Below are 13,592 nucleotides of genomic sequence, written 5' to 3'. Positions count from 1 at the left end.
TCCACTGCAGGGAGAATTCACAGTGTGACTCCAGTGTACCACATGTGCAGTCACGCTGTTCTGCACCTAGTTCGCTTGGGCGAACAGAAACAAACAGGGGAAGAACTGCTCTGTGTTCTTCATGAAGAAATCGGATACTGGCTTTAACCTCGACAACTCAAAATTGGATCCATGGTGACCAACAATAGAAAGAAAGTGGTGTCAGCACTGCGTCAAGGAGGGCTGAGCCATGCGCTCTGCATGGCACACTTGTTCAATCTGGTTTTCAAGCGGTTCCTGAAGTCTTCATCCCATATGCAAGTCATCCTGAAAATGGCCATAAAACTTTGCATGCACTTCAGCCACTCGTACACCGCCAAGCACACCCTCCTTGAGCTGCAGCGGCATAACGGCCATCCCCAACATAGGCTGATGCGACGTTTCCACCCCGTTGGAATTCCACCCTCCATATGTTGGACCGATTATATGAACATAGAATGGCCATAAACAAAAAAATTTATGATACAGGCAGACAGAGGTTTTTCTGTCTTCATACACGTTCACACAGTGTGCAGTCAGACATTTAGCATAAACCATTCCTGTCTTCTAAATGAGAGGACTGTTCTTTGTAGTCTAACTTGTTTATTGGTAAAACAGAATTGTTTGGTAAAACTACAAGAATACAAATAGCATGTATAAGTATAAAGTATAGGTATCATGTACTATAACATTTGCATAACACTCAAGCACATGGTAAAATGGCTGCCTAACATAGGACTCTGTGTCTATCTAAGACTTTCACACTAGCGTTTTTGCTATGACGGATCTTAATAGTGGAAAGGGAAAACGCTAGTGTTAAAGTAGCCTAACAGTAGTAACAACTCCCTGAGTAATAATTACAACTAGCTGAACAGCTCTGCAATGCACAATATCCCTGAAACAAAGGTAGGTCTCTCACCAGATATGCATTTACAAGAATGGTGGAGTTTGAGAAGGAGATATGCATAGGACAGTTCTGCTGATGTGTCCTGGTAACTGGAGACTTCTATTACCAACTATATCTCAAATGACCTCACAGTACATGTCAACGTTTTCTATTTTAGTAATTGATGGTCCGATTGGACCCAAATACGTCTTTGGATCATGTACCAAAATTAAAATGTTGCTTTTATTTATTTATTTTTAAAACACAGTTTTCATAACTTAACACTCTCTATACATAAACACTACATAGACTGATTAAAACTATCAGTGGTGCGGGCAGCTCTATTTTATTATCTGTCACTTATAGTTCTCACCTACTGTTTCTTGCCACATTTATTTATGGCTTGCATTTGCTTGTAACACTTACCTATTGTCACCTGCCCAGCTATTTACTCACTCCTCTGGTGAGATTCCCTCACTACCACTATATGGAGGGTCAGTGGTGCAGACTGCTCTTTATTGTTGATCAGTATTGTCACTGTTTTGATGCAGCTGCTACTGGTTACCACTATTGCTTCTCCCCTCTATTTGCATTTTTCCCATATTCTCTTATCACCTATATCACTGTATAGCTGTACATTGACTCCTGTTTAGGGAGCTCCCTCACTACCACTGCCTAAGATTTAACACTCATGCACCCTGCATCCCGACATGTTTCGCTGGCTAACCAGCGTCTTCAGGGGATAGTGCAGGTGTGAGTGTTGGGGGCGGAGACCATCTCTTAAAGCTTCGTATTTGGTCACATGTTCCCAACTACCAATGATGTGCCGAGTCGTCATGTACCTGTTACTTAATGCGACCCCTTCTTCCTCTTGATAGGTCCTTAGTCATCGAGACTAGTTAGGTCATCATCTCGCGACGTACCTTCGAGGCCTCGTGCATGCACCCGGACTTAGCCGAATTTTTCAGTGCCTCCCAGTTCTATTCCCGCGATATCAAACTTATATTCTCGCATATTTGTATATTACACTTTGCTACATGATTTCTTCCCCGTTTTTTATCTTCCTGACACCGCTGGGTACTTCTCCACACTCTGGATTATTTCTCTATGGGACTTAGCTATCTCCTTTCATGGAGTAGTCCTATATGTTCGATCTATTTTTATGGCTTTTGCAATGCTTTTGCTACATATTGATATATTCCACTATATCCAGTTTATCAATCATCTTGCAAATTTTCCAAATTTAGCCTTATTAATCCGATATTATTTCTTTCTTACTGCCATCTCAAGATCGTTGTTTTATTATATAGGGCTTGCTAGTTCTTCTCTATCATTATGATTCCTACCAGGACTTCCTTCTGGAACATCAGCTCGTCTTTCACCTCCCACAGAGAGGCGCAAAATTAAGTTAGATATCGCGGGAATTGAACCGGGATGCATTGAAAAATTTGGCTAAGTCCGAGCGCATACGCGAGGTCTCGAAGTTACGTCGCGAGATGATGACCTAACTAGTCTCGATGACTAAGGACCTATCAAGAGGAAGAAGGCATGGCATTAAGTAACAGGTACATGACGACTCGGCACATCATTGGTAGTTGGGAACATGTGACCAAATACGTAGCTTTAAGAGATGGTCTCCGCCCCAAACAGGAGTAAATGTACAGCTATACAGTGATATAGGTGATAAGAGAATATAGCAAAAATGCAAATAGAGGGGAGAAGCAAGTGCGGCCACCGAGAGCAGCTCTTAAATAAAATAGGCCACACCCACTGGTTGGAGCTAGCGGCAGCGGCGATACAGCAGTGAGGAGTGGTAAGTCCTCAATTACATCGCTGCCTTATCTAAGATCGCTTAGGCACCAGAGGGATACTATATTTAATGGCATGAATGGGCTAAATATGCAGGGATAATCATGAAATGTACGCCACTGTACACAGGCCACCCCAGGAAGTAAATGACTGACAACACAGGTCACCACTGATGATAGAAGTATATGGTGGTTACTGCTTTCAACATCCGCATCCAACGTTACCAATAGCAACCTGGGTCAAACATACAAAACTAAACATAACCAGGTACAATCCATGGGGTCCGTTATTTGTATTCTATGATATAATTCACATCCATGTATTCTAGATCTCCACATATTGGGGTAGAAATATAATATTATAGATAGATGCACAAGGGACATATTGGTCCCTAAATAACATGGATAAAAGAATAAAAGTATGGGGAGAAAAAAGAAAAAGATGAAGTGGAGAAAGGAACCAACAAAAACTATTATGTCTCAACAGCCATATGTGCTAGGAGTCATCCGTCCCCTACTTAAATATGCGTTTAGATTAAACATGTATATGAAATGTAGTCATTCAGACCAAAGGGTTTAACGGTCTGTAGTGTGAAGGTCCATTGGGTCTCCTTCCGCAACAGGAGGTTATCAATATCCCCCCCTAGTGGCGATACCCACACATGTTCCATCCCTTGAAAGGTCACACACTGCTTTACTCCTGGATGAAACTCCATTATGTGTCCGGAGATCTATTTTTCGTTCTTTCTCTCTTTCTGTACATTTTCATAAAATTTTTCTATCTATCATGGGGGCATATAATGGCAATTGCATGGGTGTGTTTTTGCAGATGTCAGCAAAGTGGTGTGGTGGCAATGGCATGGGGGGGTGTTTGGGTCATTGAGCATTGGCCTGATTATTGCAGGGGTGGGAAAGATGTCATAGAGGGGTCAGATTCCAGAGCAGTGTGGCTGATGGTGGGGGTTTGGTGTGCGTGAGGCGGTTTATGAAATTTTGGTGCGGCCATGTAATAGGTGGCCGGTTGTCAATTGTCTAATGTCAAGGGGGGTTGGGCAGATGGGTCAGCGGTAGGGATGATGACAATTTTGGGCGTGAACGACGCACATGGTTTGGTCAGTGAATAGGGGCATGATTATTGCACGTGTGGGGTTGGGCAAATATGGCAGTGATTGTGGGCAGATTGACAACAGGTGTGGCCGAGCACAGGGGTGTGGGGTGTGATTATTTGTGCAGATATTGAATAGGGGGCTGATTATTGCAATATTATGGGGGGGGGCTAGTTTAGATGGCTCCGAGTTTGGGTTGATGGCAATTGGGGGCATGACCGACGCACTTTGCCTAGGTCATTGAATAGGGTCCAGATTATTGCATGTGTGGGGTGGGTCAAATATGGCACGGAATGGGGGCAGATTGATAAAAGATGTGAGTGATCGCAGGGGGTGGAAGAGCCACTGATTTGTTGCACGATTCATGTGGGAAGATTATGGCAGGGGATAAGTTTAGGATAAGTTCAGTTTAGGATAAAGGGGCAGATGGCAATGGTGTGTTTGTCGGCATCTGGGCAGTTTGTGGTATAGGTGGGGACTGGATGGCACTTGTAGTGGGGCAGATATATGGTACAGGGGGAGGCAGATGGCCGAAAATCCAAAAATAGTGACATCCGTCAAAAAATTATCCAAAAGTAAGTAACAAAAATCTGGGATATCTATGTCAATTATGTTGTTTATTAAATATACTTTTGCATTATATCTCTACAGATATCCGAATCAGAACAAGGCGCAAGACAAAGGTCTCCAAGAAGGCGTCGCAGAATTCAAGGACCGGTAAGTACACGGAACAATTGTTTTTTTATTTTCGAATAACATTCTTTTTATTAAATATTATTTCAAATTTTTCTAGTCTTCATCATCGACCAGCTCTGCTGCCACGCCAGCACCATCACCTGCTAGGGCCTGATCATCGCAGGCCTCTGAGTCACCAAGGGAGAGGTGGAGATAGGATTGACCAGGATCAGCAGCAAGTAAGTATATTTCTCTATATCTATATTATAAAAAAAAATTAAATGTTTTAACCATTTTCTTTATTGTTTATTAGGAACCTTCTACTAGATCCGCCAGGCAGGATCCCCCAGTCCCCTCCAGAGTCCGTGGGAAAGGCCGTGGCGGTCGGGGACGTGTAAGTATCAAAGACTTTAATAGAATTTTTCATTTGTACATTCTGTTAAGTATCTTTACCTTTTTCTTCCAGGGTTCCAGAGTCTCCACTGGGGAAGATAGGGAGTTTGTTGTCCCTCGTATAGACAACGAACTCCTTATCCAGCTGGTGGAGGCGCATCCCGCATTATGGGACCACACCGACCGCCACCATGCAGACCATCACCTGACCCAGCGGCTCTGGAGGCAGATATGTGTATGTTTGTTCAGTGGCTGAGAGGATCTCAGTGCGGCGGATCAGAAAGAATGTGGTAAGTACAGCACTAACTCATGTATAATGTAAACCTAGTACACAATAATATTCTTAAATTAACCTTTTTTTTTTTCACAGTGGACAAGGTTACCACTCGGTGGTGGTCAATGCGGGACCGCTTCAAGAGGGACTACAACAAGGAATTTCAGGCCCCGAGTGGTTCCAGAGCAGGGTCGACATATATCAACAGTGCGGCCTTGGCATTCTTACGTAGAACACTGGCACTTAGAAGGTACATTTTTATTTTTATTTTCTATTTTAAAATTATTTGGCTTTCATTACCCTCTGTCTGCACAGGGTTCTGTGAGACAAAGGAAGGTTTGACACCTTTCTCTCATGCAGCCTCCTACGGTCAGAAGGGACAATTGTTCAAAACTTCTGTCTGCAAAGGGTTGTGTGAGACAAAAGATGGTTTGACACTAGGGATGAGCGAACCCAAACTGTATAGTTCGGGTTCGTACCGAATTTTGGGGTGTCCGTGACAGGGACCCGAACCCGAACATTTTCGTAAAAGTCTGTGTTCGGGTTCGGTGTTGGCCGCTTTCTTGGCGCTTTTTGAAAGGATGCAAAGCAGCCAATCAACAAGCGTCATACTACTTGCCCCAAGAGGCCATCACAGCCTTGCCTACTATTGGCATGGCTGTGATTGGCCAGTGCAGCATGTGACCCAGCCTCTATATAAGCTTGGGTCACGTAGCGCTGCACGTCACTCTGCTGATACAAGTGTAGGGAGAGGTTGCAGCTGCGACGTTAGGGCGAGATTAGGCAGCGATTAACTCCTCCAAAAGACTTCATTCAGTGATCGATCTACAGCTGTGGATCATTGAAGTGCTGCTATTCAATTGCTCAGTGTTTTTAGGCTGCCGAGAGCGTTTTTATATCACTTTTTTCTGGGGTGATCGGCGGCCATTTTGTGTCTTGTGGTGCGCCAGCACAAGCTGTCATCAAGTGCATTTAACCATCAATAGTGTGGTTATTTTTTGGCCATATACTACATCAGGGGCAAGCTGCGCCTGTCACAAAGTGCATTTAACCATCAATAGTGTGGTTGTTTTTTGGCTATATCCTACATATGGTTAATTCAAATATTTAGAGAGGGCTCACCTACTGCTCAAGAATGGTGTGTGTGCACCTGCAAAAGGATTCACCCAATCCTTTAAAATAATTAAGAAAACAATTTAAAATAGTAGGGCACACCACCACTTGATACCACACGGAGAGTTAATACAAAGATATTTATTATAACATATAATATTTGTGACATATAATGTTAAAATTTACTAAAACACATAAATTATTACTATAAAATTCCTAAAATACAGTCATCAATAGTATAATCGGCTGGGCTATGAACAAAATTTTTATATATATAACAGTCTTTTCTAAGGGTTAATTAACCCAAATAATGTCCCAGGAGGGGATTCAATCTGATAGTTGGATATAATACTTGAATGATAGTCACTTGTATTTTTTGTGTGGATTAGTTGCCACTTATCCTGAATCGCGGTAATGCCGCAAGTAAAACGCTGCCTAATTGCAAGACTGAGCCGGAATGGTTTTTACTCACTGTTTTTGGGTAATGCCGGTTTTCATATCACTCGTGGTGTCCCACGTGTAGTGAAAGTCTTTTATAGGCTGCGGTATAGTGCGGTTTTCACTTGCGGCAAAAATAATGGAAGAAACTTTTGGGATCCTCGGTGGTTGTAGATAGCTGTGCCGTCTTAGAGATCACCTGGAAGTGTATACCTTCTGCGTTATTTGTTCATAATATGCAGGGTTGACTTTCACCAGGAAAAATAGGTCTCAGCACAAAATGACATCTATCCAGCTTTTCTTTACAACAAGATGCAAATTCACCGATCCCTTTCTTGAAGCGCTTATTGTTCTCCGGTTCTGTACTTTTATCTCATGGTAATTAATCCCATGAGATAAAAGTACAGAACCGGAGAACAATAAGCGCTTCAAGAAAGATATCGGTGAATTTGCATCTTGTTGTAAAGAAAAGCTGGATACCTGTCATTTTGTGCTGAGACCTATTTTTCCTGGTGAAAGTCAACCCTGCATATTATGAACAAATAACGCAGAAGGTATACACTTCCAGGTGATCTCTAAGACGGCACAGCTATCTACAACCACCGAGGATCCCAAAAGTTTCTTCCATTATTTTTGCCGCAAGTGAAAACCGCACTATACCGCAGCCTATAAAAGACTTTCACTACACGTGGGACACCACGAGTGATATGAAAACCGGCATTACCCAAAAACAGTGAGTAAAAACCATTCCGGCTCAGTCTTGCAATTAGGCAGCGTTTTACTTGCGGCATTACCGCGATTCAGGATAAGTGGCAACTAATCCACACAAAAAATACAAGTGACTATCATTCAAGTATTATATCCAACTATCAGATTGAATCCCCTCCTGGGACATTATTTGGGTTAATTAACCCTTAGAAAAGACTGTTATATATATAAAAATTTTGTTCATAGCCCAGCCGATTATACTATTGATGACTGTATTTTAGGAATTTTATAGTAATAATTTATGTGTTTTAGTAAATTCTTTACATTATATGTCACAAATATTATATGTTATAATAAATATCTTTGTATTAACTCTCCGTGTGGTATCAAGTGGTGGTGTGCCCTACTATTTTAAATTATATCCTACATCAGGGGCTTGGCTGTGCTTGCTATTTTATTGAGGGGTGAAATACAATTGCCAAAATAGCAGTACCCTAAATCTGGTGTTTCAGCTGTGGCTAGCCAATTGTAATACTGTCTGCTGTCTGGCAAAGGATATATTTTTGTTCAGGGTTGAAATACAATTCCCAATTTTGCAATTCTCTAAATTAGTGGTTTCTGCTGTATCAGGCCTACTTTAAATCTATCCCTAAAAGGGTATATAAGATTCAAGGTGCAGATAGGGTTATTCTCAATAACTTCACACACACGCTACAGTGCAATTCCAAGTCTAATTCTGTGTGTAAACGTATACCTGTCACCCAGCGCCTAAAAAATAGGCCTCCAATTTATATTCATCCAAATCTGTCATTATTGCTTTAGCTGGTCAAGTTATTTAGTGTCCGTCAAAGCACAGTTTTTGTTCTGGGTTGAAATACAATTCCCAATTTTGCAATTCTCTAAATTAGTGGTTTCTGCTGTATCAGACCTACTTTAAATCTATCCCTAAAAGGGTATATTAGATTCAAGGTGCAGATAGGGTTATTCTCAATAACTTCACACACACGCTACTGTGCATATCCAAGTCTAATTCTGTCCGTAAACGTATACCTGTCACCCAGCGCCTAAATAATAGGCCTCAAATTTATATTCAGCTAAATCTGTCATTACTGGTGTGCCTGTATTAGTGTAATACGGTACCTAAATAGATAGCCAGATAGTGTTAGGTGTCTGTAAAAAAAGGCCTGAATTTGAATTCAATACATTGGGCCAAATAATATTTTTCTTATTGTGGTGAACGGTAACAATGAGGAAAACATCTAGTAAGGGACGCGGACATGGTCGTGGTGGTGTTAGTGGACCCTCTGGTGCTGGGAGAGGACGTGGCCGTTCTGCCACAGCCACACGTCCTAGTGAACCAACTACCTCAGGTCCCAGTAGCCAGCAGAATTTACAACGATATTTGGTGGGGCCCAATGCCGTTCTAAGGATGGTAAGGACTGAGCAGGTACAGGCATTAGTCAATTGGGTGGCCGACAGTGGATCCAGCACGTTCACATTATCTCCCACCCAGTCTTCTGCAGAAAGCGCACAGATAGCGCATGAAAACCAAGCCCATCAGTTTGTCACATCACCCCCATGCATATCAGGGAAACTGTCTGAGCCTCAAGTTATGCAGCAGTCTCTTATGCTGTTTGAAGACTCTGCTGGCAGGGTTTCCCAAGGGCATCCACCTAGCCCTTCACCAGGGGTGGAAGAGATAGAATGCACTAACGCACAACCACTTATGTTTCCTGATGATGAGGACATGGGAATACCACCTCAGCACATCTCTGATGATGACGAAACACAGGTGCCAACTGCTGCGTCTTTCCGCAGTGTGCAGACTGAACAGGAGGTCAGGGGTCAAGACTGGGTGGAAGACGATGCAAGGGACGATGAGGTCCTAGACCCCACATGGAATGAAGGTCGTGCCACTGACTTTCACAGTTTGGAGGAAGAGGCAGTGGTGAGACCGAGCAAACAGCGTAGCAAAAGAGGGAGCAGTGGGCAAAAGCAGTACACCTGCCGCCAAGAGACTCCGCCTGCTACTGACCGCCGCCATCTGGGACCGAGCACCCCAAAGGCAGCTTCAAGGAGTTCCCTGGCATGGCACTTGCCCGAGTGGTTTGCACGCTGTGCCATCAGAGCCTGAAGCGAGGCATTAACGTTCTGAACCTTAGCACAACCTGCATGACCAGGCACCTGCATGCAAAGCATGAACTGCAGTGGAGTAAACACCTTAAAAACAAGGAAGTCATTCAGGCTCCCCCTGCTATCTCTTCTGCTGCTGCCGCCTCGGCCTCTTCTGCTGCTGCCGCCTCGGCCTCTTCCTCCGCCTCTGGAGGAACGTTGGCACATGCCACCCAGCAAACATGGGATGTACCACCAACACCACCACCTGCGTCACCAAGCATCTCAACCATGTCACACGGCAGCGTTCAGCTCTCCATCTCACAAACATTTGAGAGAAAGCGTAAATTCCCACCTAGCCACCCTCGATCCCTGGCCCTGAATGCCAGCATTTCTAAACTACTGGCCTATGAAATGCTGTCATTCAGGCTGGTGGACACAGACAGCTTCAAACAGCTCATGTCGCTTGCTGTCCCACAGTATGTTGTTCCCAGCCGGCACTACTTCTCCAAGAGAGCCGTGCCTTCCCTGCACAACCAAGTATCCGATAAAATCAAGTGTGCACTGCGCAACGCCATCTGTGGCAAGGTCCACCTAACCACAGATACGTGGACCAGTAAGCACGGCCAGGGACGCTATATCTCCCTAACGGCACACTGGGTAAATGTAGTAACGGCTAGGCCCCAGGCGGAGAGCAGTTTGGCGCACGTCCTTCCGCCGCCAAGGATCGCAGGGCAACATTCTTTGCCTCCTGTCTCCTCCTCCTCCTACTCAGCTTCCTCCTCCTCTTCTTCCACCTGCTCATCCAGTCAGCCACACACCTTCACCACCAACTTCAGCACAGCCCGGGGTAAACGTCAGCAGGCCATTCTGAAACTCAAATGTTTGGGGGACAGGCCCCACACCGCACAGGAGTTGTGGCGGGGTATAGAACAACAGACCGACGAGTGGTTGCTGCCGGTGAGCCTCAAGCCTGGCCTGGTGGTGTGCGATAATGGGCGAAATCTCGTTGCAGCTCTGGGACTAGCCGGTTTGACGCACATCCCTTGCCTGGCGCATGTGCTGAATTTGGTGGTGCAGAAGTTCATTCGCAACTACCCCGACATGTCAGAGCTGCTGCATAAAGTGCGGGCCATCTGTTCGCGCTTCCGGCGTTCACATCCTGCCGCTGTTTGCCTGTCTGCTCATCCTGCCGCTGCTCGCCTGTCCCGCTCACCGCCTCATATGCGACGTGCCCACCAGGTGGAACTCCACCTTGCACATGCTGGACAGACTGTGCGAGCAGAAGCAGGCCATAGTGGAGTTTCAGCTGCAGCACGCACGGGTCAGTCGCACTGCGGAACAGCACCACTTCACCACCAATAACTGGGCCTCCATGCGAGACCTGTGTGCCCTGTTGCGCTGTTTCGAGTACTCCACCAACATGGCCAGTGGCGATGACGCCGTTATCAGCGTTACAATACCACTTCTATGTCTCCTTGAGAAAACACTTAGGGCGATGATGGAAGAGGAGGTGGCCCAGGAGGAGGAGGAGGAAGAGGGGTCATTTTTAGCACTTTCAGGCCAGTCTCTTCGAAGTGACTCAGAGGGAGTTTTTTTGCAACAGCAGAGGCCAGGTACAAATGTGGCCAGACAGGGCCCACTACTGGAGGACGAGGAGGACGAGGATGAGGAGGAGGTAGAGGAGGATGAGGCTGAAGCATGTTCACAGCGGGGTGGCATCCAACGCAGCTCGGGCCCATCACTGGTGCGTGGCTGGGGGGAAACGCAGGACGATGATGATACGCCTCCCACAGAGGACAGCTTGTCCTTACCTCTGGGCAGCCTGGCACACATGAGCGACTACATGCTGCAGTGCCTGCGCAACGACAGCAGAGTTGCCCACATTTTAATGTGTGCGGACAACTGGGTTGCCACCCTGCTGGATCCACGGTACAAAGACAATGTGCCCACCTTACTTCCTGCACTGGAGCGTGATAGTAAGATGCGCGAGTACAAGCGCACATTGGTAGATGCGCTACTGAGAGCATTCCCAAATGTCACAGGGGAACAAGTGGAAGCCCAAGGCGAAGGCAGAGGAGGAGCAAGAGGTCGCCAACGCAGCTGTGTCACGGCCAGCTCCTCTGAGGGCAGGGTTAGCATGGCAGAGATGTGGAAAACTTTTGTCACCACGCCACAGCTAACTGCACCACCACCTGAAACGGAACGTGTTAGCAGGAGGCAACATTTCACTAACATGGTGGAACAGTACCTGTGCACACCCCTCCACGTACTGACTGATGGTTCGGCCCCATTCAACTTCTGGGTCTCCAAATTGTCCACGTGGCCAGAGCTAGCCTTTTATGCCTTGGAGGTACTGGCCTGCCCGGCGGCCAGCGTTTTGTCTGAACGTGTATTCAGCATGGCAGGGGGCGTCATTACAGACAAACGCAGCCGTCTGTCTACAGCCAATGTGGACAAGCTGACGTTCATAAAAATGAACCAGGCATGGATCCCACAGGACCTGTCCATCCCTTGTGCAGATTAGACATTAACTACCTCCCCTTAACCATATATTATTGTACTCCAGGGCACTTCCTCATTCAATCCTATTTTTATTTTCATTTTACCATTATATTGCGGGGCAACCCAAAGTTGAATGAACCTCTCCTCTGTCTGGGTGCCGGGGCCTAAAAATATCTGACAGTGGCCTGTTCCAGTGGTGGGTGACATGAAGCCTGATTCTCTGCTATTACATGAAGACTGATTCTCTGCTGACATGAAGCCTGAATCTCTGTTATGGGTCTCTCTCCCCTGTCTGGGTGTGGGGCCTAAAAATATCTGACAGTGGCCTGTTCCAGTGGTGGGTGACATGAAGCCAGATTCTCTGCTATGACATGAAGACTGATTCTCTGCTGAGTTGCTGACATGAAGCCAGATTCTATGTTATGGGACCTCTCTCCTCTGTCTGGGTGCCGGGGCCTAAATTATATGACAATGGACTGTTCCAATTTTGGGTGACGTGAAGCATGATTCTCTGCTATGACATGAAGACTGATTCTCTGCTGACATGAAGCCTGAATCTCTGCTTTGGGACCTCTCTCCTCTGCCTGGGTGCCTGGGCCTAAATATCTGACAATGGACTGTTCCAGTGGTGGGTGACGTGAAGCCTGATTCTCTGCTATGACATGAAGACTGATTCTCTGCTGACATGAAGCCTGAATCTCTGTTATGGGACCCCTCTCCTCTGTCTGGGTGCCGGGGCCTAAAAATATCTGACAGTGGCCTGTTCTAGTGGTGGGTGACATGAAGCCTGATTCTCTGCTATGACATGAAGACTGATTCTCTGCTGACATGAAGCCAGATTCTCTGCTATGGGACCTCTCTCCTCTGCCTGGGCCTAAATATCTGACAATGGACTGTTCCAGTGGTGGGTGACGTGAAGCCTGATTCTCTGCTATGACATGAAGCCTGATTCTCTGCTATGACATGAAGACTGATTCTCTGCTGACATGAAGCCAGATTCTATGTTATGGGACCTCTCTCCTCTGCCTGGGTGCCGGGGCCTAAATATCTGACAATGGACTGTTCCAGTTTTGGGTGATGTGAAGCCTGATTCTCTGCTATGACATGAAGACTGATTCTCTGCTGACATCAAGCCTGATTCTCTGCTATGGGACCTCTCTCCAATTGATATTGGTTAATTTTTATTTATTTTATTTTTATTTTAATTCATTTCCCTATCCACATTTGTTTGCAGGGGATTTAACTACATTGTGCTGCCTTTTGCAGCCCTCTAGCTCTTTCCTGGGCTGTTTTACAGCCTTTTTAGTTCGGGTCCCCATTGACTTCAATGGGGTTCGGGTTCGGGACGAAGTTCGGGTCGGGTTCGGATCCCGAACCCGAACATTTCCGGGAAGTTCAGCTGAACTTCTCGAATTACGAACATCCAGGTATTCGCTCAACTCTATTTGACACCTTTCTCTCATGCAGCCCCATACATTATGAAGTAAACAATGTAATATATTGTAAGTATTAATACAAGGCCTTATATTTTTTTCTCTCCACAGAACTGCCAGCAG

The sequence above is a fragment of the Bufo bufo genome, chromosome 1 (genome assembly GCF_905171765.1).
Source record: "Bufo bufo chromosome 1, aBufBuf1.1, whole genome shotgun sequence".
NCBI lineage: Eukaryota > Metazoa > Chordata > Amphibia > Anura > Bufonidae > Bufo > Bufo bufo.
Note: the sequence above shows the minus strand (reverse complement) of the source record.